Source organism: Lissotriton vulgaris, chromosome 3_1 (genome assembly GCF_964263255.1).
Source record: "Lissotriton vulgaris chromosome 3_1, aLisVul1.2, whole genome shotgun sequence".
NCBI lineage: Eukaryota > Metazoa > Chordata > Amphibia > Caudata > Salamandridae > Lissotriton > Lissotriton vulgaris.
Window position 1 is genome coordinate 537,708,128 of NC_141689.1, and position 22,804 is coordinate 537,730,931.

Here is a 22,804-nt window from a genome sequence, read left to right on the forward strand (position 1 = left end):
CTTGTCTGGTCATCGAGAGGGAGGAGTCCAGGATGGATCCCAGGTTGCGTGCGTGGTCTGTGGGCTTGGGGGCGGTGCCCAGGGCAGGGGGCAACCAGGAGTTGTCCCAGGCGGAGGGTGATGGTCCCAGGATGAGGACTTCCGTCTTGTCGGAGTTCAGTTTCAGGCGGCTGTTCTTCATCCACTCGGCGACCTCTTTCATCCCTTCGTGGAGGTTGGTTCTAGCGGTGTCGGGGTCTCTGGTGAGGGAGAGGATCAGCTGGGTGTAGTCGGCGTATGAGATGATATTGAGGTTGTGTTGGCTTGCGATGGTGGCGAGCGGTCTCATGTAGACGTTGAAGAGGGTGGGGCTGAGTGATGATCCTTGCGGGATGCCGCAGATGACTTCAGTGGCCTCGGTTCGAAACGGGGGGAGGCGGACTCTCTGTGTTCTTCCGGCGAGGAATGAAATGATCCACTTCAGTGCCTTCTCTTGGATGCCGGTGTTGCTGAGGCGTTGGACTAGGGTGCGGTGGCAGACAGTGTCGAACGCTGCAGAGAGGTCCAGGAGGATGAGTGCCGCTGTTTCCCCGTTGTCGAGCAGGGCTCGGATGTCGTCGGTGGCTGCGATGAGGGCGGTCTCGGTGCTGTGGTTGGCTCTGAAACCGGACTACGAGGGGTCGAGAGATCCATTCGTCTCGAGGAAGGCGGCAAGTTGTCTGTTGGCGATCTTCTCTATGACTTTGGCAGGAAAACGGAGGAGCGAGATGGGGCGGAAGTTTTTGAGGTCGGTGGGGTCCGCTGTTGGTTTCTTCAGTAGGGCGCTGAGCTCGGCGTGCTTCCAGCTCTCCGGGAAGGTGGAGGTGTCGAAGGAGGTGTTGATGACGTCTCGGAGTTGGGGTGCGATGGTGGAGTCGGCCTTGTTAAAGATGTGGTGGGGGCAGGGGTCAGTCGGTGATCCGGAGTGGATGGTGTTCATCGTGCGGGCTGTGTCCTCGGTGGTCACCGTGGCCCAGGTGCGGAGGGTGGCAGTGGGGTGCGTTGGTTCGACGGTTGAGTGCGTGGATGGTGCGCCGAAGTTGTTGTGGATGTCGGCAATCTTGCGGTGGAAGAATGAGGCGAGGGAGTCGCAGAGATCTTGTGAAGAGGTGATGTTGCCGGTGCTGGGGTTGGAGAACTCCTTGACGATGCTGAAGAGTTCCTTGCTGTCGTGGGCGTTGTTGTCCAGTCGATCCTTTAGTGATTTCTTCTTGGTGGTGCGGATGAGCTGGTGGTGCTTGCGGGTTGCGTGTTTGATGGCGGTCATGTTGTCAGTGGTCCGGTCGTGGAGCCAGGCTTTCTCGAGGGTGCGGCAGGTCTTCTTGGAGTCCTTGAGTTCGTCGGTGAAACAGGGGGCCTTCTGCTTTTGGTTTTGCTGGGAGGGTTCTTCAGTGGTGCGAGGTCATCGGCGCAGGCGGTCAGCCACTGCGTGAAGTTGCGGGCTGCTTCGTTGGGGTCCGGTGTGCTAGCCGGTGGGTTTTGGCTGAGGGAGGTGGTGAGCTGGTCGGCGGTGATCTTGTTCCAGCTTCTGTGAGGGATCCGCTGCGGGTGGTGGTGGTTTTTCTGAAGCTGAAGTGGGCGCAGCTGTGGTCGGTCCAGTGAAGTCCGGTGGAGTGGCTGAAGGCGATGTGCTTGCTGGATGAGAAGACGGGATCAAGTGTGTAGCCGGCGTAGTGAGTGGGGGTGTTGGCCAGTTGCTTGAGTCCGAGGTTGGCGAGGTTGTCCAGCAGGGTGACGGTGTTGCGGTCCGTGCTGTTCTCCAGGTGGAAGTTGAGGTCCCCTAGGAGAATGTAGTCGGCGGAGGGGAGGGTGTGTGGGCTGATGAAGTCCGTGATGTCTTTGCTGAATTGTGCACGTGGTCCCGGGGGTCTGTAGATGAGGGTGCCTCTGAGGGACGTCTTTGGGTCGGTGTGAATCTGGAAGTGGAGGTGTTCGGCGGCGGCGAAGGTGTCATCGGCATCGGTCGTGATGCGGATGGTGTACTTGTGGACGATGGCGATGCCTCCTCCGGTCTGGTTGACGCGGTCCCTCCTGATGATCTTGTATCCATCCGGGACGGCGATGGCGATGCCGGGGGCTGAGGAGGCATTCATCCATGTTTCAGTGAGGAAGGCGATGTCTGGTGAGGTTGTGTCGAGGAGGTTCCAGAGTGCCACTGCGTGTCTGTGGACAGAGCGGGTGTTGAGCAGGATGCACTTGAGGTCGTTGCTGGAGTTTGGCTTGGCGGGCGCGGTGCAGGTTCGGAGGCAGGTGAACTTGCAGGTAGTGCAGGTGAAGGGTCCGTGGAAGCGTTTCGGGGCGGTCCGGCAGCAGGTGGGCTTCTGGCCGGTATTGAGTGCGTTGAGGGCCGCGGCATCGTAGGTTTGTCGGGTCATCTTGCGTCGGTGGGGGCCAGGGGTCCTGGCGCTGGGCACGGTCCAGGCGCGGACGGGCGCAGACGGGCTTACCTTTGGCGTGCCTTCGGCGCACAATCGGCGCGCCCGCTGCGCGTGACCGCTGCGCGTCAGCGCGGTCGCCATTTATGGCGAAGTGGGAGGGAGGAGCAGCTGGGAGGTGGGAGTGGGGAGGGCACAGAACGAAAAGGGGGCGTGGCCGCTAGCACGTCAGCGGGAAGCGGGGAGCGGGGCGGGCAGGCACAGGGGGGCTGAAAAACAATACTAACACAGCACTGAGACTAACAAAATGCCAGAAAGACAAATGGGAAACAAAAAAAGAATAAACAGTACATGCAAATACGGCGGAGGGGCGGGATCAGCGAGGCAGGCTCTGCGAGGCTGCGGGCAGCAGCGGGGCGAGGTGCACACACAACAGCTGGTGGCCGTGCGGCGCAGGGGTGTCCTGAGAACAGGTCACACTCACCTGCGCCGCGCGGTCGCCATTTATGGCCAAGTGGGAGGGAGGGAGGAGCAGCTGGGAGGCGGGAGCGGGGAGGGCACAGAACGAAAAGGGGGCGTGGCCGCTAGCACGGCGGCGGGAAGTGGGGAGCGGGGCGGGCAGGTACAGGGGGGCTGAAAAACAATACTAACACAGCACTGAGAATAACAAAATGCCAGAAAGACAAATGGGAAACAAAAAAAGAATAAACAGTACACGCAAATACGGCGGAGGGGCGGGATCAGCGAGGCAGGCTCTGCGAGGCTGCGGGCAGCAGCGGGGCGAGGTGCACACACAACAGCTGGTGGCCGTGTGGCGTGGGGGTGTCCTGAGAACGTCCTTTCTGTTAAATAGATAGAGATTTTGTGCCTTCGTTAGTATCGTACCCCTGGTGTGCCCCCCCGCTCCCCGCAGCTGCTCCCTCGCGGCCCCGCCCCCTTTTCCTTTCTGTACCCCCATTGGACGCCCGCTCCCGCCTCCCAGCTGCTCCTCCCTCCCACTTCACCTCATATGGAGCCCGCGCATACGCGCAGCGTTCACGCCCGATTGTGTGCCAAAGGCAAGCCCGTTTACGCCCGTCCGCGCCTGGACCGTGCCCAGCGCTAGGACCCCTGGTCCTCGACGATGCCAGCGCACCCGACGAACTTACGGCGCCGCCACCCTCCACACACTCAACGCTGGCCGGAACCCTGCCTGCTAACGAGCCACCCCGAAACGCACCCACAGACCCTTCTACTGCCAAGCCTGCAAATTCTCCTGCCTCCGAACCTGCATCGCACCCGCCAAGCCAAGCACAAGCAACAACCATCTCAACTGCATCCTGCTCAACACCCGCTCTGTACACAGGCACGCCGTCGAACTCTGGAACCTTCTCGACACAACATCACCAGACGTCGCCTTCCTCACAGAAACCTGGATGAACGCCTCCTCAGCCCCCGGCATCGCCATAGCCACAAGATCACCCGGAGGGATCGCGTCAACCAAACCGGAGGAGGCATCGCCATCGTCCACAGAAACACCATCTGCATCACCACCAACTCCGACGACACCCTCACCGCCGCCGAGCACCTTCACTTCCAGATACACACCGACCTCAAGACCACCCTCAGAGGCACTCTCATCCTCTCATCTACAGACCCCCGGGAGCACGCACACAATTCAGCGAAGCCATCGCAGGCTTCTTCAGTCCACACGCCCTCACCTCCACAGACTACATCCTGCTAGGGGACCTCAACTTCCACCTGGAGAACAACAAGGACTGCAACACCACCGCCCTGCTGGAAAACCTCACCAACCTCGGACTCAAGCAACTCGTGAACACCCCCACCCACTACGCCGGTCATATCTCCTCCAGCAAGCACATCTTCTTCAGCCACTCCACGGACTACACTGGACAGATCACAGCTGCGTCCACTTCAACTTCAGGAGATCCACGACCCACCACCACTCGCAACAGGTTCCCCACAGAAGCTGGAACAAGATCACCGCCGACCAGCTCACCACCTCCCTCAGCCAGAACCCTCCCACCAACACAATGGACCCCAACGAAGCAGCCCGCAACCTCACACAGTGGATCACCAACTGCGCCGACAACCTCGCACCACTGAAGAATCCCCCCAGCAGACCCGGCAGCAAGAAAGCCTTGTGGTTCACCAACAACCTCAAAAACTCCAAGAAAACCTGCCGCACCCTCGAGAAAACCTGGCGCCAGGACTAGACAGTGGAACACATGACATCCCTCAAGAACGCCACCTGCAAACACCACCAGCTGATCCGCACCACCAAGAAGACAGCATTCAAAGAACGACTGGACAACAACACCCACAACAGCGAGGAACTCGTCAGCATCGTTAAAGAGCTCTCCAACCCCAGCGCCTGCAATAACGACATCACACCCTCGCAAGACCTCTGCGACTCACTCACCTCGTTCTTCCACCGCAAGATCGCCGACATACACAACAGCTTCAGCGCACAAACCACGCACCCAACCGCCGAACCAACGCCCTACACCACCACCCTCTGCACCTGGACCCCTGTCAGCACCGTAGACACCACCCGCCTGATGAACACCATCCACAAAGGCTCCCCTACCAACTCCTGCCCACACCACATCTTCAACAAAGCCGACTCCATCATCGCACCCCAGCACCGGAACATCATCAACAGCTCCTTCGCCTCTGCCACCTTCCCAGAGAGCTGGAAACACGCCGAGCTGAGCGCCCTCCTGAAGAAACCCACCGTAGACCCCACGGACCTCAAGAACTTCCGCCCCATCTCGCTCCTCCCCTATCCAGCCAATGTCATTGAGAAGACCGTCAACAGACAACTCTCCACCTTTCTCGAAACCAACGGATCCCTGAACCCCTCACAGTTCGGTTTCCGAGCAAACCACAGCACCAATACCGCCCTCATCACAGCCACCGACGACATCAGGTCCCTGCTCGACAACGGGGAAACTGCTGCCCTCATCCTTCTGGACCTCTCAGCAACCTTCGACACCATATGCCACCTCACCCTGATACACCGCCTCAGCAACACCCGTATCCAAGGAGCGGCACTGGAGTGGATCATCTCGTTCCTCGCCAGAAGAACCCAGAGAGTCCGCCTCCCCCCTGTTCCGATCCGAGACCACCAAAGTCATCTGCGGCGTTCTGCAAGGATCCTCCCTCAGCCCCACCCTCTTCAACGTCTACATGAGCCCTCTCGCAGACATCGCTCGCCAACACAACCTCAACATCATCTCCTACGCCGACAACACCCAGCTGATCCTCTCCCTCACCAACGACCCCGCCACCGCCAAAGCCAACCTCCAGGAAGGAATGAAAGATGTCGCAGAATGGATGAGGATCAGCCGTCTGAAACTGAACTCAGGCAAGAAGGAAGTCCTCATCCTTGGACCATCTCCCTCTGCCTGGGACGACTCCTGGTGGCCCCCTACCCTGGGCATCGCACCCAAACCAACAGACCACGCCCGCAACCTAGGCTTCATCCTGGACTCCTCCCTCACGATGACCAAGCAAGTGAACGCCATCTCGTCATCCTGCTTCAACACCCTGCGCATGCTCCGAAAGATCTTCTGATGGATCCCCACCGAAACCAGGAAGACAGTCACCAAGGCCCTCGTCACCAGCCGTCTGGACTACAGGAACACCCTCTATGCTGGAACCAAAGCCAAACTCCAGAATATACTCCAGCGCATTCAGAACGCCTCAGCACGACTCATCCTGGACATCCCTCGCTGCAGCCACATCTCTGCCCACCTGAAAGACCTGCACTGGCTCCCCATCAACAATAGGATAACGTTCAGACTCCTCACACACGCACACAAGGCTCTCTGCGACACAGGCCCGAAGTACCTCAACAGCTGCCTCACATTCTAAACACCCACCCGCCAGCTCCGATCCGCCAGCCACGCCCTCGCCTCCGTCCCACGCTTTCGGAAGTTCACCGTCAGAGGAAGATCCTTCTCCTACCTGGCAGCCAAGGCATGGAACTCACTCCCCACTCACCTACGGCTGACCCTCGACCATCTCTCCTTCAGGAAACAACTCAAGACCTGGCTGTTCGAGCAGTAGCGACCCCCCATCAGCGCCTTGAGACCCTTGCGGGTGAGTAGCGCGCTATACAAATTTTGTTGATTTGATTGCTCAATTATTTTGCTCAGACACTATTAAGTATCATACTGTTATGTGTGAGGTTTTTGGTCTGACAAGAGTATTCTACAGCTTATATAATTCACACACCGACAGAGGGATATAAGGTAAGCCCCCTCATTCATTAACGTTTTATTAACCTGTTGATCGGCTCATGTTACGCCATTGGTTGATTGCAATCCCCTATATTTTGCTCAGAAGCTCGCAGCCGGCACTATCAAATCTCGGGGTGCTGAATACCAAGACAGTATCCACCCACACCATGCCCCTTTTTCTACCATCAAACACTTCCTGCTCCTTGATCTCACTCTTCCAGCTTCTTTTTCATCCCTACTTTCTCCACTAGTCACTGTTTTTTCGTATTTTTCTTTCACTACCTTTTGTGTTTTTCTCTCTCTTGCTCTAGGCCAAAGTCTGATAAGGAAAAGTAAATGCTGGTCCCCAAAAATGAATGCCGGTGGGCCCCACCTGCATCCACTGACTCAAAATAAGCATTGGTTGATTGCAACTTCCATTCAGTACGTCTGGTGTTTTCCACAGGAGGACTGGCCTTTTCTCTACTCTCGGGTATATGTATTTAAAGTAGTAAAATGTGTTCTCATTATCTTACTGAAAAGACCTAAAGTGGTATTGAAGCAGGCTCCCAAGTCTCTGCAGAGGCAGAGCTGCACCCAGCTGGAGGGCATCGCACGTGCTTCACTGCTGTTTGTCTAAAACCACCTTCCCCAAGACCTGAGATGGCGCAGGTGGGACCCTGAGTTGGGAACCCGACCCTACCCTTGCAATCTCCTGCCTCGGGGTCCTGCCAGGGCAATTTCAGGTTCCCCATCCCATGGACAGGTAGAAATGACCAGTATCGAGCACCTCCGTGTCACTAGATCGTGTCGCCACTGCTAGTTGGACAACAAGAATCTACAACACTTCTCCAGTAATTTGACTGACTGCCTTCCAAGTCATTCGCCACCCCTGGGAAATGAAGGCGTAGGGTGGCCCAATTTTGAAGAGCAAACCCAGGGTCAGGTGGCCACAGATATAGAGTTAGGAATGCTGGCAGCTACCATTGACACAGAGGAATGACAAATGTCAGCACATACTGATATAGAAAAGAAACTACAAGCGGCTCAATGCACAGGCATGGAAGACAGACTAAATTAGATAATGGCAGGTGTTTCCGGTGTTATGTACTTTGCTTTATTTTAGCACATTTTCACAGCTGACAGCTGTCAGGCATGAGTAGCCCCTGTAGTCCTAGTTCTAGTGCTTCTAGCTTTGTTTCAACATTTTGAATGCAGGCGTTCAAGCCCCATTATGGACGAATAGATTATCCATTCCAGGAGGAGAGCACCTGCCCCATGTTTAACATGGGATTACTCAATGCATCCATACCCTTTAATGTAGGGTGACTGGGAGGAAGGCTGAGGGACGCCCTCTGAATAAAGAGGGAACGCTTTCCAAAGTGCGTCTGGGAATGAGAAGCGATGGGAAATGCGTGGTTCGCTGCAGGTGCATCTATGTCCCGCAATCCTGCTTTTTAGCCTCCTGCACCTTGCCTCTTGCGCTCTCAAGCGCCTACTTGTAACACCGACAGAGACACTACACGTTGCAGAATGCAAAGGGCTGTTTGCTACAAAGCCAAAGAGTGTGTGATGCGTCAGATATAATGATAACATGGGACCACATGACCGCTGGCGCGTAAATGTGGCAATGCTTTCCCTCCCTTCCCTACTCGTGCAAAGAAGGAACCCCACTCGTCGCCCCCTACTGTCCCGGCCGAACCTCAGGCATGTGGTTTATGACTGCGAGTGTTTTTAACAACAAATAACGTGTTACTGAGCACACAACAACGTTGACCAATGAAACAGGATGCAGTACAGGGTTGCACACCTCAGTCCCCTCGCCTCTCACCGGTCGTGTTCTTGAAATATTGGGGACAGGGGAAGTGGGGTGCATGCTCGGCATCATCAATCATGATAGGTCAAAAAAGCGCCGGTGTCAACATCCAAAAGGCAAATAATAACGCGCACACACAGAGATAAAAAGCCATCCACGCCCACGCAGAGCCCCCCTCACATAGACAGAAAAAAACATACTCTCAAGCACTCAGTAGGATGAGAAGCTGTTTCGAAACTGTGTTTTGTATTTTCTCAAATTTCTGTAGTGTGTGATGTTTCGTGATTTTGTAACTGGTTAAAATGTGTGTTTATCCAAAACTCCACATGCAAAATCTTAATTTCAAGTACTCCTTTTTGATATTGACAGTAACATGGCATCTGCAGATCCAATGTTTTGTGTGGGATCAGGTTTTGTGTCCTGGCGTGGATCGGGGCCAGAAGGCGAGACGTGTCTGGAAAGGCAGCGCCTTCACACCAGGACACAGTTCATCACACGACACGTTTTGGAAACTCAACCTTTATCTTTTTGAGAAAGACATTTTTCCCTTGCAGTAAAATTATGAATCCTTTAATGTCCCAGGAGGGAGGCCCTTTGAAAATGATTGCACGAAGCTGTGTTTGGTTGCTGCGGTTGTCGTTGTGTCGCTCTCTTGTTGGCAGTAGATGACTTGGTAGTTACTTGCACATTTTTGTTATGATTGTGCGGTGTGTTGCGTGTGAACGATGAGTTGCACTTATGTCATTGTTTATATATAGTGATCAGCATTGCCTCTGGATATGGTTATATTTGAGCAGCACAGTGTGCATTTCGGTAAACACACATGTATCTCAGCACTGGGGCATAATTGGTTTAAAGCTGATGTTTGAAACCCTGTGTGAGAAGAGACCATGACCAATGTGTTTGACGCCACACATGTCTTTCATAAATACAACTACTGTATCTATGCCGGGTATTAGCCAGAGTCAAAGGACGGCTCACATCTCTGAAGACACGCCGTCCGCTTGTCGCAATGCAATAGGGCCAAGAGGGATATAAGATTAAAACAAGCTTTGGAAAAGCCAATATGTCTGCTCGCTATTAAATACAGAAAAATGCCTTTTCACTAAAAAGAAAGGTGTGTGTGTGTGTGTGGTGTGGCTGCTTGGCAGGATGACTAGGTAAATGTCTGAGTACATGAAGAGCATGCATTGATGGATGCATGTGTGAGTGCATGGATACAAAGTTTAATAAGAAACTGCATGGACAAAGGGTTGGGTGAATGGCTGTTTGAGTGAATGGACACACACAGACTAGTTACAGTAATATTACAGGCTGAGGCCTCAGACAACGTTAGCGATAATGCAAGCATGGACAGGCCACATTCAAGATGACCACTTCCCTTGAAAGCTATGCGGTGCCTACCGATAAGGGCTGTATTTTTGCCTATTACCTTTTGAGCTTGTAAGACCCACAGACACACCAAGCTTGAACTTGGCGGGTGAGGGTGAGAGAGCCCTGTGTATCTCCTGGCCCCCGGGCAGCGAGCCCAGTCTGCTGTACTGCCAGAGGGCTGCGTGTACCGATGAGGAGGAGGTGCCGCTACTGGTGCACAAAGGCATGGGACATCATCACCTTCATCTTTCTTGAGTCTCATCTGCTGCCAAATATAATAAAAGAGGCCGAGACTTGCATCAGATGTATTATCAGCACTGCTGTAAATTTGGCATTGACACTAGCAAGTCCCTTTCCTGTACCAAACCAACCCTGAACCATGCAGCATCTACAATCCAAGGGACTGTCAACACGTCGGGGAACATAGATTGGTGTTGTGTAGAAGACCCCCTTGAAGCTTGCATCTGTCCTTGTAACAACTGGCCTCTTTAGTCATAATTGGCCTGCATAGCGCCCTCCTTTGGGTGGGAATCCACAATACACATCTTCATCATTTAGGTCAGATGTCCCATAAAACATGTGATCTGATGTCTATTCAGAGGACATCCAGACAATTATTGTTTTCATAAGCATTTGTTGCCATTTGCCACGTTTGCACCCCAACTTTCGTCAAGATGCCAGAGATAGCACTAGACCATGACAATCAATGGGGACAACCCTATAACCCTTAGATCTAAGGTAATGTGCATGTATCAATTAATGGGTTTACTTATCACTCATTTTATTTATATTCTCAAGAAACTGGCTTTCTTGTCCTTTAGTTTTTTCATAAGTGAACCCTCTACTTGATGCTCAGAGTTAGCACTAGAGGCCGCCATGAAGGAAATCTCTGTAATAATAATTTTTGTTAGCTTCATGGGTGAGAAGGCCAATGAAGTGTCAAAAGAAGTCAAGCCGATCTGTTCAGAGATGTGCAACCTGAACATCGAACCCACAATATCAGTGGGATAGAATATTGCAGACAAAATATCGAGAGGTAAGTACGTCTAGATTTCTCTACCTAAATCTTCATATAAGTACCTACGCAGTACAGATATACTCAAAGTACGTAGATGTGGCATTAGGAATAGTGCATCTATACTTCCCTATATGCACTTACCTTTTGATATTTTGTCCCTTGATATTCTTTCCTCGATATTCTTCTATCAATATTGTTGGTGTTGACATTCAGTAGTACAACCCTGTCCATATTTCCATCCTCCAATAATGTCTTGAAACCTTGAAGAAGAAATTGGAGGATCTTGAGAACTTCCTTAACCAGAACCCAGACCGTGGACAAAACCTGTGACTTCTAAGTACGCTTTTATGACATAGAGGAAACATTTGACAAGTATCTGGTTGATCACTTCTATTTCCTCATGGTCAATCATTTCTTCCTTCTAGAGGGACCGAAAGACTAGTAAGTATCCACAGCATCCAACAGAAATGACCTCTTTTCTTATGAAGATCAGATGATGCAGGTTTTTTAGACTTAAAAGCTCTATATTTTTAAACACATGTAAAGTTCATAAACAACCTGATAAAGTATGAAGCATCCAGAATTGTTACACAATAAAGATCGTAAATGTGAAAAGAAAAAAGCTTTTGTAACATGTTGCCATTAAAAGGGGGCGTGTGGAATTTTAGTTTGCGAGCTAAACATCATCTGCGCCAGCTTGTCACCCACGTACAACATGCACAACAGCCATTTTAGGTATCATGGTCTCCTTGTCCACACTCGATCACCAGCGCGCCCCTCTGACCCAGCAAGCATCCTCCGCGCACCCTGGCTCCCCCTCCCCCCCCTCATGAGCATAACCCTTCTGCATGACCCTGTCCTTGGGAGTCACGCCTGCGCCTGACCAGCATCTCCTCTCCTCCCATGAATGCCCCTCTGTTAATAAACCTTCCCTCCACGCTCGATTGTCCACGCGGCATGAATACCACTCCTTTGATGACCCCTTCCCCCGTGTCCAGCTGTCCACACAGGTCTGAGGCCATCGCCTAAGCCGGCAGATATCATTTACTGCCCCTTATTGTACGAGGTCGCTCTCTTTCAAAGGACCCTCTATTGATCCAGGCCTCCCCACCCCCTGTGATATGATCAGGCGCACACATCCTAAGACTCGACGGAACACTCAGCTGCGTGATGACCCCCTCCTCTTATCAGCAGGTTGAGGACCTCTATTGTGGAGGTATATGGGGGTGGGATTGACACAAGGATTGCGGGGATGTCTTTTTCTTTATGTCACAATGTTCTGATTGTAATAAAGAAAGGTCACATGCCATAAACCAGTGTATAAGAGGCGAGGCCTCCGAGAGGCTGTTAGAGCACCTCAAGACGATACCTTGTTGTCTGATCTGATGTGTTCTGCTCCGTCGGAATAAAACTTCTGTTTCCTGCCTTCTGGTCTCCGGCGCCTGCCTCATTGCTTGGTAAATTTGAATGGTACAAGGGCGGTTAGCGCCGGGCAAATCTTGAGAAAGGTCCTAACTATAACCTTTTTCTACAATTGGCGTCCCAAAGCGTGGGGCCCATCAGCGACACGTGGATCCAGTGGGAGAGGTCCCGATGAATGAGTGAACGACTGCAACGATCGGGAAGAGCTCGTGTCCGATAGACCCTCGTCTGACAGCCGATCATCCGACCTTCACTAGTTCTGAACAGACCTCTCTCGAGTGATCTACGGTCCTGACTGGGAACCATCAGGAGTGCCACGGGCATCACGAAGGAGAGAGGACGATCGGGCGCTGGATCCAGAGGACAGGAAACCGTCCATGCGGTCCGGGTAAGGTCGTGTAAACACGACGAATTGAGAAAAGATTGTTTTGTTTGGATAATACTAGTATTACCCTTTGTTGAAACCTCTGGAGATTCGCTGTCTGCAAACGGAGAAAACAACAGGCTCTCTCTTTGCAAACAGTGAAGGATAGGTAACGCAGACTTTTGTCCCCGTTGTAATCCGTTGTGCCTATCTTCCTCCCCCACTGTTTCCCGAACTGTCGTTCGTGGATTATTGTCTGGAGATTCTTTTTCTGCAAACAGGGAAGAACAAGGTCTCTCTTTGCAGGTAGAGAAAGAGTAGGTAACGATAACTTTTCGTGCCCACTTATTCTCCCCACTGATTGTTTTGATTGACCGATTGTTCGGTATTGGTTCGTTTGAGGTATTCACCGCCGGCAAACAACGGAGAATAGAAATATTCTGTCTAGTCTTTGCCCGCCGTGATAAGATAGGTAGTGCAGACTTTTGTCCCCGTTGTAATCCGTCATGCCTATCTTCTCCCCACTGGTTGGTAGCCTGTTTAGCCCGGACCGCTTATTAGAGATGAACCATCCAGCTCCACTGGAGGGCACCCCTAATAAGGACATGTTCACTAAGCATGGACTAGTCGCTATAGCTTACACTAAACTATGGCATAAATATACAAAAAAGAACCCTGAAAGTCAGTGGCCACTGATAGGTTCCTTTAATGAAAATAAAATAAAAACATTAGAAATAGCGCTCCAGAAGAATAAGACCATGCCCACTATGCTCGACAGTATCGGCATGTGGCGCAAAGAAACGGAACAACGAAAGAAAAGAGAAGAAGCAAAAATAGGGAAAGAATTACGAAAGGCAGCTCACCTGGCCGCAAAGCAACTAGAAGAGGAAATAAAAGGAAGAAAGGAAGCTACACAAAACCAAGAATCAGGGTCGACAGGCCAATGTCCTGTTAGGACCCCCTCTGCGCTCTACCCTGAATTGCCCTCCAAACAACGGGCAAACGATGAGTTACTGCTAGGTCCCCCAATCATCTACATGCCCCCTCCATATGCTCCCAGCCAACAAAGCCTGCAAGCCCCGAGTGTGAGTGAAAGTGACCCTAGCGCTAGTGCACCAGCCCTCACGGCCTCTGCACCAGCCACATTAACAACTTCGTCAGACGATCCCGAGGCTAGCAAACAATCACCAGCCAGACTAAATAGGTTGAGCAAAGATGAGCGGGATGGGATCGACAAAATAGCAAAGACATTAGTAGAACGAAGGGAGAGCGAAGATTATACAATGAGCGTATATAACTCACATGCCGACAACTACAGACGGCATTTCATCTTGCGATTCAGCTACTACACCCTAAACGCATATGAAGATAGGTATCAAAGTAAGGGTCCCGCTAAACTAACAACGCTGTATAGGAAGATTGATGTTGGAGATGGGACTGAACGTGAGGCGACGGAGCTCTTCATGCAAATGCTTGAGGTCTTCCGCCACCTCACGGAACAGAAACCAGAAGCCAAGGTTACAGTCCCTGAAACAACCTCGGTAGAAGTAGCCAATACTATGATGCCTATCAGAGAAGCGGCCCCTTACTGGATCCCGCCACGGGGCCAGGGAACAAGCGATGATATCAATAATGAAAATGCAAAAGGGAGGGTTGTGTACAATTGGGTTTACCAACCATGGGACCGACAGGATATCCTAACCTTCAAACAAACCCTGCCCGATTTAAGAAAGAACCCGACGGCATTTTATACCGAATTAGGCACTGCCTTGGGTTTGACAATAATGACTTTAGCGGACATTGACTTGTTCTTCGGGTTATGCCTGCCAGCTGACGTGTGGAAGCAAATCCGGAAGGCTGACCACACGGATCTGTTTGGACATACCTGGGACCAACTCGGTAAACTAGATAGACAGCGAGAGCCAGGAAGGAAACCAGTGAAGGACATACTGGAACTCCCAGACAAACTAGTCCAGAAATTAAAGACACTGATCCCAGAAAGAAAGGTAGATTGGTCGATAGTCACGGCCTGTCGACAGAAACCGCAGGAAGATGTGTCAGAATACTTCTCCCGATTCGAGACAGTGTTCTCCGACTACAGTGGCCAAGACATGACCACCGCAACCGGACAGCACCTGTTTGTACAAAATTATGTAAAGGGCCTAACACAAGAAGTCTCCCAAAAACCGCAGACGAGTGAGAGTAGTTGGGGGGCCTCCAAACCCGCAGCTATCCTTCAGATGGCTCAGTATTACGAGCACCAAAAGAATGAGAATGATAGGGCGTCCGAGAAAAAGAAGAAAGATTTAAAGGAAAGGGTAATGATAGCCCAGATACAGGGTATAGCGGTAGGACGGGAACACCAAAGGGGGAACTACCAATCAACCACCCCCAGAGATCTACCTCCTAAAGATCACACCCCAGCACCCCACACTGGACGTAGAGACATTAGCAATGACCAATGCGCCTTCTGCAAAGGGTTTGGCCATTGGAAATCCCAGTGTCCGGTTCTGCTAGAGATGAATAGAAATAGGGATTCCAGGGATGTGGCAGGTGGTCCGAGGAATAGAGTACAGGGACGAGGGAACCCCAACGACACCAGCAATGACAGATCAGGGAGACTGAACACATTTGACCGTCCCCGACAGAACCAATATCAGCTATCCGAAGGTGAAAATGCCCCCGATTTTGCATAGGACTGCCAGGGGCAAGGGAGGGAGCCAGTCGAGCTCTGTGTTGACCAGCAAGGTCCTTATGTCACCGCTAAGGTCCTGGGTACAGAGTCTCCATTCTTGGTAGACACTGGGGCGACACGTAGTGTGTTATCAAAACGACTGATTCCAAGGGCACCCTTGTCTGGCTCACACATAACGTCGATAGGTTTCGATGGAACGCCCTCCACTAACCCCCTGTCCGTACCTATTACCTTTAACCTAGAAAACAACACCACTGACGCGACATTTCTACTCTCCTCTAACTCCCCTGACGCCATTATGGGCATTGACTTACTGAAACATTTTCGAGCTACCATTAGGTGTTCCCCAGATGGAATACGAGTCATCCTGTACGACAACCCAGACATGCCCAGATCCCGTCCCCCACGACACATGTGCTCCATAACTGACGCTGACCTGTCCCTGCTTGACACCCTGCCTCCGTACCTGTGGGCCAAAAATGACTCTGATGTGGGGCGAATGATGATTGATCCTATTCACATAACTGTAAGACAGGACGCTATGCTCCCGAAACTCCCGCAATATCGGATATCGCCAGAGGGTGAGAAGGCACTGGTAGCGATCATTCAGTCTCTGGTAAATGCAGGAGTGGTTGAAGAGGTGGTTAGCAACGTCTGCAACAGCCCAATCCTACCTATTGTTAAGAAGCAAGGTGAAGGAGATGAGAAAGCGTACCGCTTCATCATCGACTTGCGAGAGATTAACAAAGTGGTTGTACCCCAATATCCTGTAGTCTCTGATATCACCACCATTCTGACCCTCATCCCGTCCACTGCCACCACCTTCACTGTTATCGACCTTAAGAACGCGTTTTTCTCTATCCCCATTCATCCAGACAGCCGTTATCTCTTCGGCTTCACTTTAAAATCCCGCTCGTACCGATTTTGTAGAGCTCCCAAGGGGTACACTGAAAGTCCCAGCATTTACAGCCAGGCCCTCAAAAGACAGCTGGATGCCTTCCAGCTACCAGAGGGAGTGGTGTTGATCCAATATGTCGATGATATCCTTTTGGCGGCCGACACCACCCCGCTCGCAACAACAGCCACCGTCCAACTCCTACACTTTCTTGCAGAAAATGGCCATAAAGTCTCCAAAAAGAAGTTACAGTTCTGCCAGCCACAAGTGACTTACCTAGGCCATCTTCTGTCCAAAGAAGGGAGGAAACTTACACCCGACCGAATCCAAACCATCCTAGACACCCCCATCCCAAAAACACAAAAGCAGGTCCGCTCTTTGGTTGGCCTAACCTCTTTTTGCAGACAGTGGTTGCCTAATTACAGCCTCATTGTGAAACCATTACTTGCCCTGCTGACCAAAGATGTCCCCTCCTCGCTTCCTTGGACCACTGAGTGTCAAGCCTCCTTTAAGGAATTACGGGATGCACTCTGCTCAGCACCCGTCCTCGGAACCCCGGATTACTCCAAACCCTTCTCCCTCTTCACCCACGAAAGGGAGGGATGCGCATTGTCTGTCCTAACTCAATCGATTGGTCTTAAGCAGCGCCCTTGTGCCTACTTCTCCGCCACTCTTGATCCTGTAGCCAGAGCCTTGCCTGCCTGCCTTCGAGCAGTAGCTGCCGCTGCTGTCTCTATCCGTCAGAGCGAGGGAATCGTACTTTCCAACTCCCTCACAGTATTAGTACCCCATGCAGTCGACACCCTTTTGAACCAGACAAAGACCCAACACCTGACTAGCGCACGACTGACAGGGTACGAGTTGACTCTACTTGCACCCCACATCACACTAAAGAGATGCACAACTTTGAATCCTGCCACATTACTGCCCCTGCCTGAAAATGACCCCGACGTGCCTCCCATACACGACTGTGTGACCCTCACGGACGAACAGACTAGGAGTAGGGTTGACCTCCGAGACACTGCTTTTCCTGACCCCGATGGAGAGCTATGGGTAGACGGCTCATGCATCAAACTCCCAGATGGCACCACTTCAGCTGCCTATGCAGTAACGACAGCCCGAACAGTAGTTGAGACAGCCTGCATCACACAACGATCTGCCCAGGCAGCAGAGCTGATAGCCCTCACCCGAGCGTGCATCATAGCCGCAGGGACCACCGCGAACGTATATACGGACAGCCAGTATGCCTTCGGAGTGGTCCACCATTTTGGACTCCTGTGGAGGGAGAGGGGATTCCTGACGTCCCACGGCACCCCAATCCTCCACGGAGATCTAGTTTCCGCTCTGATTGAAGCAGTTCTCCTCCCCAAACGATTAGCGGTGATCAAATGTCAGGCACACAAAAGGGTAACAGACTTAGTCGGACAAGGGAATGCATTGGCCGACATCACTGCACGAACCACAGCTGAGAATAGGACGGCAACACGCATGTATGTGACCAGGTCACAAGCAGAGAGATGGACTGACGCAAGGGAAATGATCAGAGACATCCAGTCGGCCAGCACCCCTCACGAACTGACTAAGTGGGCAAGGGTGGGTTTGAAGGACGAAGAGGGCTGCTGGCGAACAAAAGATGCAAACTGATCCCCATACTGACAATGGCACACTCCCCCGCACACATAGGATCTGCACCCATGATGGAACTCATTTCCAAAGTCTGGCACAACGACAAAATCCCTGACTCAGCCAGACGCCTAGTTCAGCAGTGCCTCATCTGTCTGCAACACAACCCCGGGAAAGGAACTGTGGTACCCCGGGGAGGGTTTGGGACCCCCAATCACCCCTTTGAGGTCCTTCAGATGGACTACATCCAACTAGAGAGATGCCAAAACCTGAAGTATGTACTAGTCATCGTATGTGCCTTCAGCAAATGGGTAGAGGCCTATCCAACCCGTGACAACACTGCCATGACCACTGCCAAAGTACTACTGAAGGAATTCTTCCCTCGCTATGGCCTTTGTCGAATTTTATGGAGCGACAATGGCCCCCACTTCATAGCTGAGGTTATCCAACTAATCCTAAAGGGGTTGGGGGTGAAGCAAAGGTTTCATGCGGTCTTCCACCCCCAATCCGCCGGTCTAGTGGAACGCCATAATGCCACACTGAAGCTGAAATTGTCAAAAATAGTGGCCACCACTGGACTTAACTGGCCGGATGCCCTCCCACTGGCCTTGTTATCGATGCGCTCCACTCCCACCAAGCACCATTTGACCCCCTACGAGGTCGTGTTTGGGCGACCGATGAATCTCTGGACTGCTCCCAAACCGACCTCCATTCATGACGTCCCAGACGTCCTACTATCTGATTATTTGTGCAAGTTAACTAAAACGTTGTCTGTCATTCATCAACAGGTGCAGCAGGCCATCCCCGATGCTTCCAGGGGCCCCGGCCATGACATCCAACCGGGAGATTTCGTGTTGATACGAAATTTCCAGCGGACCAAGAGTCTGGAACCGCGGTGGACGGGCCCCTGGCAAGTGCTGATTACCACCCGAGCGGCGCTCCGAGTGGAGGGGAAGAAGCACTGGCTGCACGCACATCATTGCCGGAAGGTCTCTGCGAACCTGGCCACGACAGAAAACGTCAACACCCAAGAAGAGCTCCTGAGCAAAGACCGACCGATATTGGACTGTTATCCCGATACGGAGGCACTCGAACTTGCAAAATTCTCTGATCCCACTGTGCCATCCAGAGAGGGGTATTTCCTGCGTCGAAAGGAGGGAGTTTCGTCTAAGTAGGCCACGGACTAAGTTGAATCTCAGAACGGTGACCTAAGCACAATTAAGGGTTACCGGGAGAGAAGCTAAACGAAGTCTGTGGTTCTGCCCACCACCGAGCCCCTTGAAGGTGATGGAAGCGCCAGATAAGAAGATGATGGAAGCGCCAGATAAGAAGATGATGGAAGCAACAGGAAATACCCAGTATAGAAATCCAAAAACTGACAACTTGCACAAATCAAAGACAATCGCACTCTTCATTGTCTTCCTCTTCTGCCTCCTCCTCATGACCTCCTTCTGGATTCTGGAGGAAAGCACACCGGCTCATGAGGCATTGCTACCTACTGCACAGCCAACACCCCTGAAAGAGCATCACCTAATCTCCCTGTCGCCTCAGCTCCGAGAAAGGCGCAGGGAATTCTGGAACAATTCCTTCGTGCAACTGTTGCACCAACACAACCTTGCTGCAAATGCTACGAACTGCTGGATCTGCGGGTTGCTCCCGCATGCCACAGGACACTCCATCCCCTTCATCCCTTCTCCTTTCTCAGTTCACGGCTCCTGCCTCGCCTGGTTGATCCTCATGCAAGAGAGCCACAAGGACAACGCCACCTCCAGCCGGACAGTGTCACACTTCTACTCTGGGTTCTGGCTGAACAGAACCGGAAAGACCCCTGCTGCCCTGTGTCCTGCGCTCGCAGGCGCCACCTTCCTCAAAGACATTCCAGCCGAAGTACAGGTGCTCCACAATCCAGCCAGAACCACCTTCTCTCATCTGCAAAAACAAACTACCGCCACCCTGACTGTGGCCCTGTCTGTTATCAATGTCACTGGCCTTGTGTGCCTCGAAGGCCAGGGAACGCAGCTGGTGGGTCACAGTTCCTGCCGAATCACCAGAACACTGGACTCAGTTGACCCCCCTTCTTTTGTCGCCTCTCCAAACATGTACTTTGTGTGTGGCACCAAAGCTTACACCTGGCTCCCGAAAGGTTGGAAGGGTATCTGTTACATTGCCTTCGTTCTTCCACCCACATATGTAGCCCCTGCCAACCACCACCGGCAGAGGCGTGCAGACGACATTGGACAAGCCGACTCCACCGGAGCACAGTTCCTGGATGCAGCAAAGGGACTTGTTCCCCTGTGGGGCCCAATGGCAAACAGCCGTGCTATCCGACACCTGACCCAGGCAGTAGAAACAACGATCAACATCACGGCTGGCATCCTCGCCAACAACACTGCGGAGCTTCAGGCGGTCCGCCTTGTGACCCTTCAAAATCGTCTTGTCCTAGACGTGGTCCTAGCCGACCGAGGAGGAGCATGCCGCATCATCGGATCCAGCTGCTGCACCTACGTGCCAGACAACTCGCCTTCAGTCTACAAAGCCATTGAACACCTCCACAGACTTTCCTCAGAGGTTCACCAAGAACAGGAAGGATGGTCGCTTGGGAGCTGGTTTTGGGACGCTTTGAAGAACTGGGGTTGGAAGTTGTTTTCCTTCGTGCTGATACCTGTTGTGATATTATGTGGGTGTTGCTTAGGTATCCAATGTCTGCCACCTTTGTGCGGCCTTGTTTCTAACTGTATGTGCCCAAAGACTTTGGACTTCCGAAATGAGCACATGAGCCCCCTCTATGAAGTAGAAATACGTGGCCTTATGGGGATAAATCCAAACTGACAAGTTGGCGAGACATGTTAAAAGGGAGGACTGTGGAATTTTAGTTTGCGAGCTAAACATCATCTGCGCCAGCTTGTCACCCACGTACAACATGCACAACAGCCATTTTAGGTATCATGGTCTCCTTGTCCACACTCGATCACCAGCGCGCCCCTCTGACCCAGCAAGCATCCTCCGCGCACCCTGGCTCCCCCTCCCCCCCCTCATGAGCATAACCCTTCTGCATGACCCTGTCCTTGGGAGTCACGCCTGCGCCTGACCAGCATCTCCTCTCCTCCCATGAATGCCCCTCTGTTAATAAACCTTCCCTCCACGCTCGATTGTCCACGCGGCATGAATACCACTCCTTTGATGACCCCTTCCCCCGTGTCCAGCTGTCCACACAGGTCTGAGGCCATCGCCTAAGCCGGCAGATATCATTTACTGCCCCTTATTGTACGAGGTCGCTCTCCTTCAAAGGACCCTCTATTGATCCAGGCCTCCCCACCCCCTGTGATATGATCAGGCGCACACATCCTAAGACTCGACGGAACACTCAGCTGCGTGATGACCCCCTCCTCTTATCAGCAGGTTGAGGACCTCTATTGTGGAGGTATATGGGGGTGGGATTGACACAAGGATTGCGGGGATGTCTTTTTCTTTATGTCACAATGTTCTGATTGTAATAAAGAAAGGTCACATGCCATAAACCAGTGTATAAGAGGCCAGGCCTCCGAGAGGCTGTTAGAGCACCTCGAGACGATACCTTGTTGTCTGATCTGATGTGTTCTGCTCCGTCGGAATAAAACTTCTGTTTCCTGCCTTCTGGTCTCCGGCGCCTGCCTCATTGCTTGGTAAATTTGAATGGTACAAGGGCGGTTAGCGCCGGGCAAATCTTGAGAAAGGTCCTTGCCCTACCTTTTTCTACAGGCGAAGGGGAGGGAAATAGGGTGTGGGGACAATATAAGGAATCATAAATATGTAGGAGCAGTTATTATCGTCCTCACAAGTCATATAACTAATGCAATAAAGGAGCAATACCATAGGTCCTAAAACTATATTAACCAATAATCAATAATGACGAAATAGAAGCAGAGAGCTATATCTTCACGGTGGCTGAAAATTTTCAGTGCAGATACTGAAAGTAGAAGAGCAATTACTAGCATTATTCTGTAGGAAGATAGTCAGTGGCAACCATAAAGAGTCTCTATTATGTAAATAGGAACAGGAAGAAACGTAAATAGTATCTAGTTTATGATGGTGGCAAACAGAATCTCACTAAGCCTTATATAACATTTTAGAAGAGCATTTCCAATTAATTGCAGTTTGTTGAAAGGCTAGTGCTAAAAATACATCAATCAATGTAGTTGTAGGAAAGTGTGGAGAAAACTCATTCATTCATCAAAGTCCATAAAAAGAGAGTAATGCCATTAAAAGATTGTGAAAGCTTGAATACCTGTTTGATTTGAACCCAAACCTTATGCCAAAATGATAGAGTGTTAGGATACCAAAAAAAATGTGTGTAAAATCACTGGAGGGAAAATCACAAGACGATACAAAAGGGGATGATGGACGGATCGTTTGAGCAAATCAAACACTCACCCCCAGTCAACTGATCTGGGTTTAATCCTTCATCATTCTTTAGCTCACTCAGCCACCCCAGTTCAGACATGGCCATTTGCAAATCAGTCTGACCCCGTGCCTCATGGGAACAGTCCAGCCCGAACTGCCAAGCCATGTCTTCCCTGGACCGGAAACAAGCATCCGGAGACCGGTTTCGGATTCATGTAAATGTAAATGTAAATGTAAATGTGGGTGTACTTGTTAAGCGCACTGTGACTCCAAGGAGTATCCGCTGGGGAACCCGTCCTGGTTTTCCCTGTGAGATGGTCCCTTTCTGGGTATCTCCAAGGTGAAACCAGGCATCCCTGGCGTCTGTGGGGGGCCGTTGTAGAGATGAGGCAAGCTTAATGCCCAGAGTTGCCGAGTGTGTTCCCTGGTTAGAGTAGGCACCGAGGCAAGAATTACCGAGTCCGTTTGACCCTGGTCCACGACCCTGCCGCGTCGGGAATTGAACCCTGGTCCCGGGCCGTTCTCTGCTTACGGGTCTGCCGCCTCTAACCAGTGAGCCACACCACTCCACCATAATCCTCATCAGCCAGGCTATCTT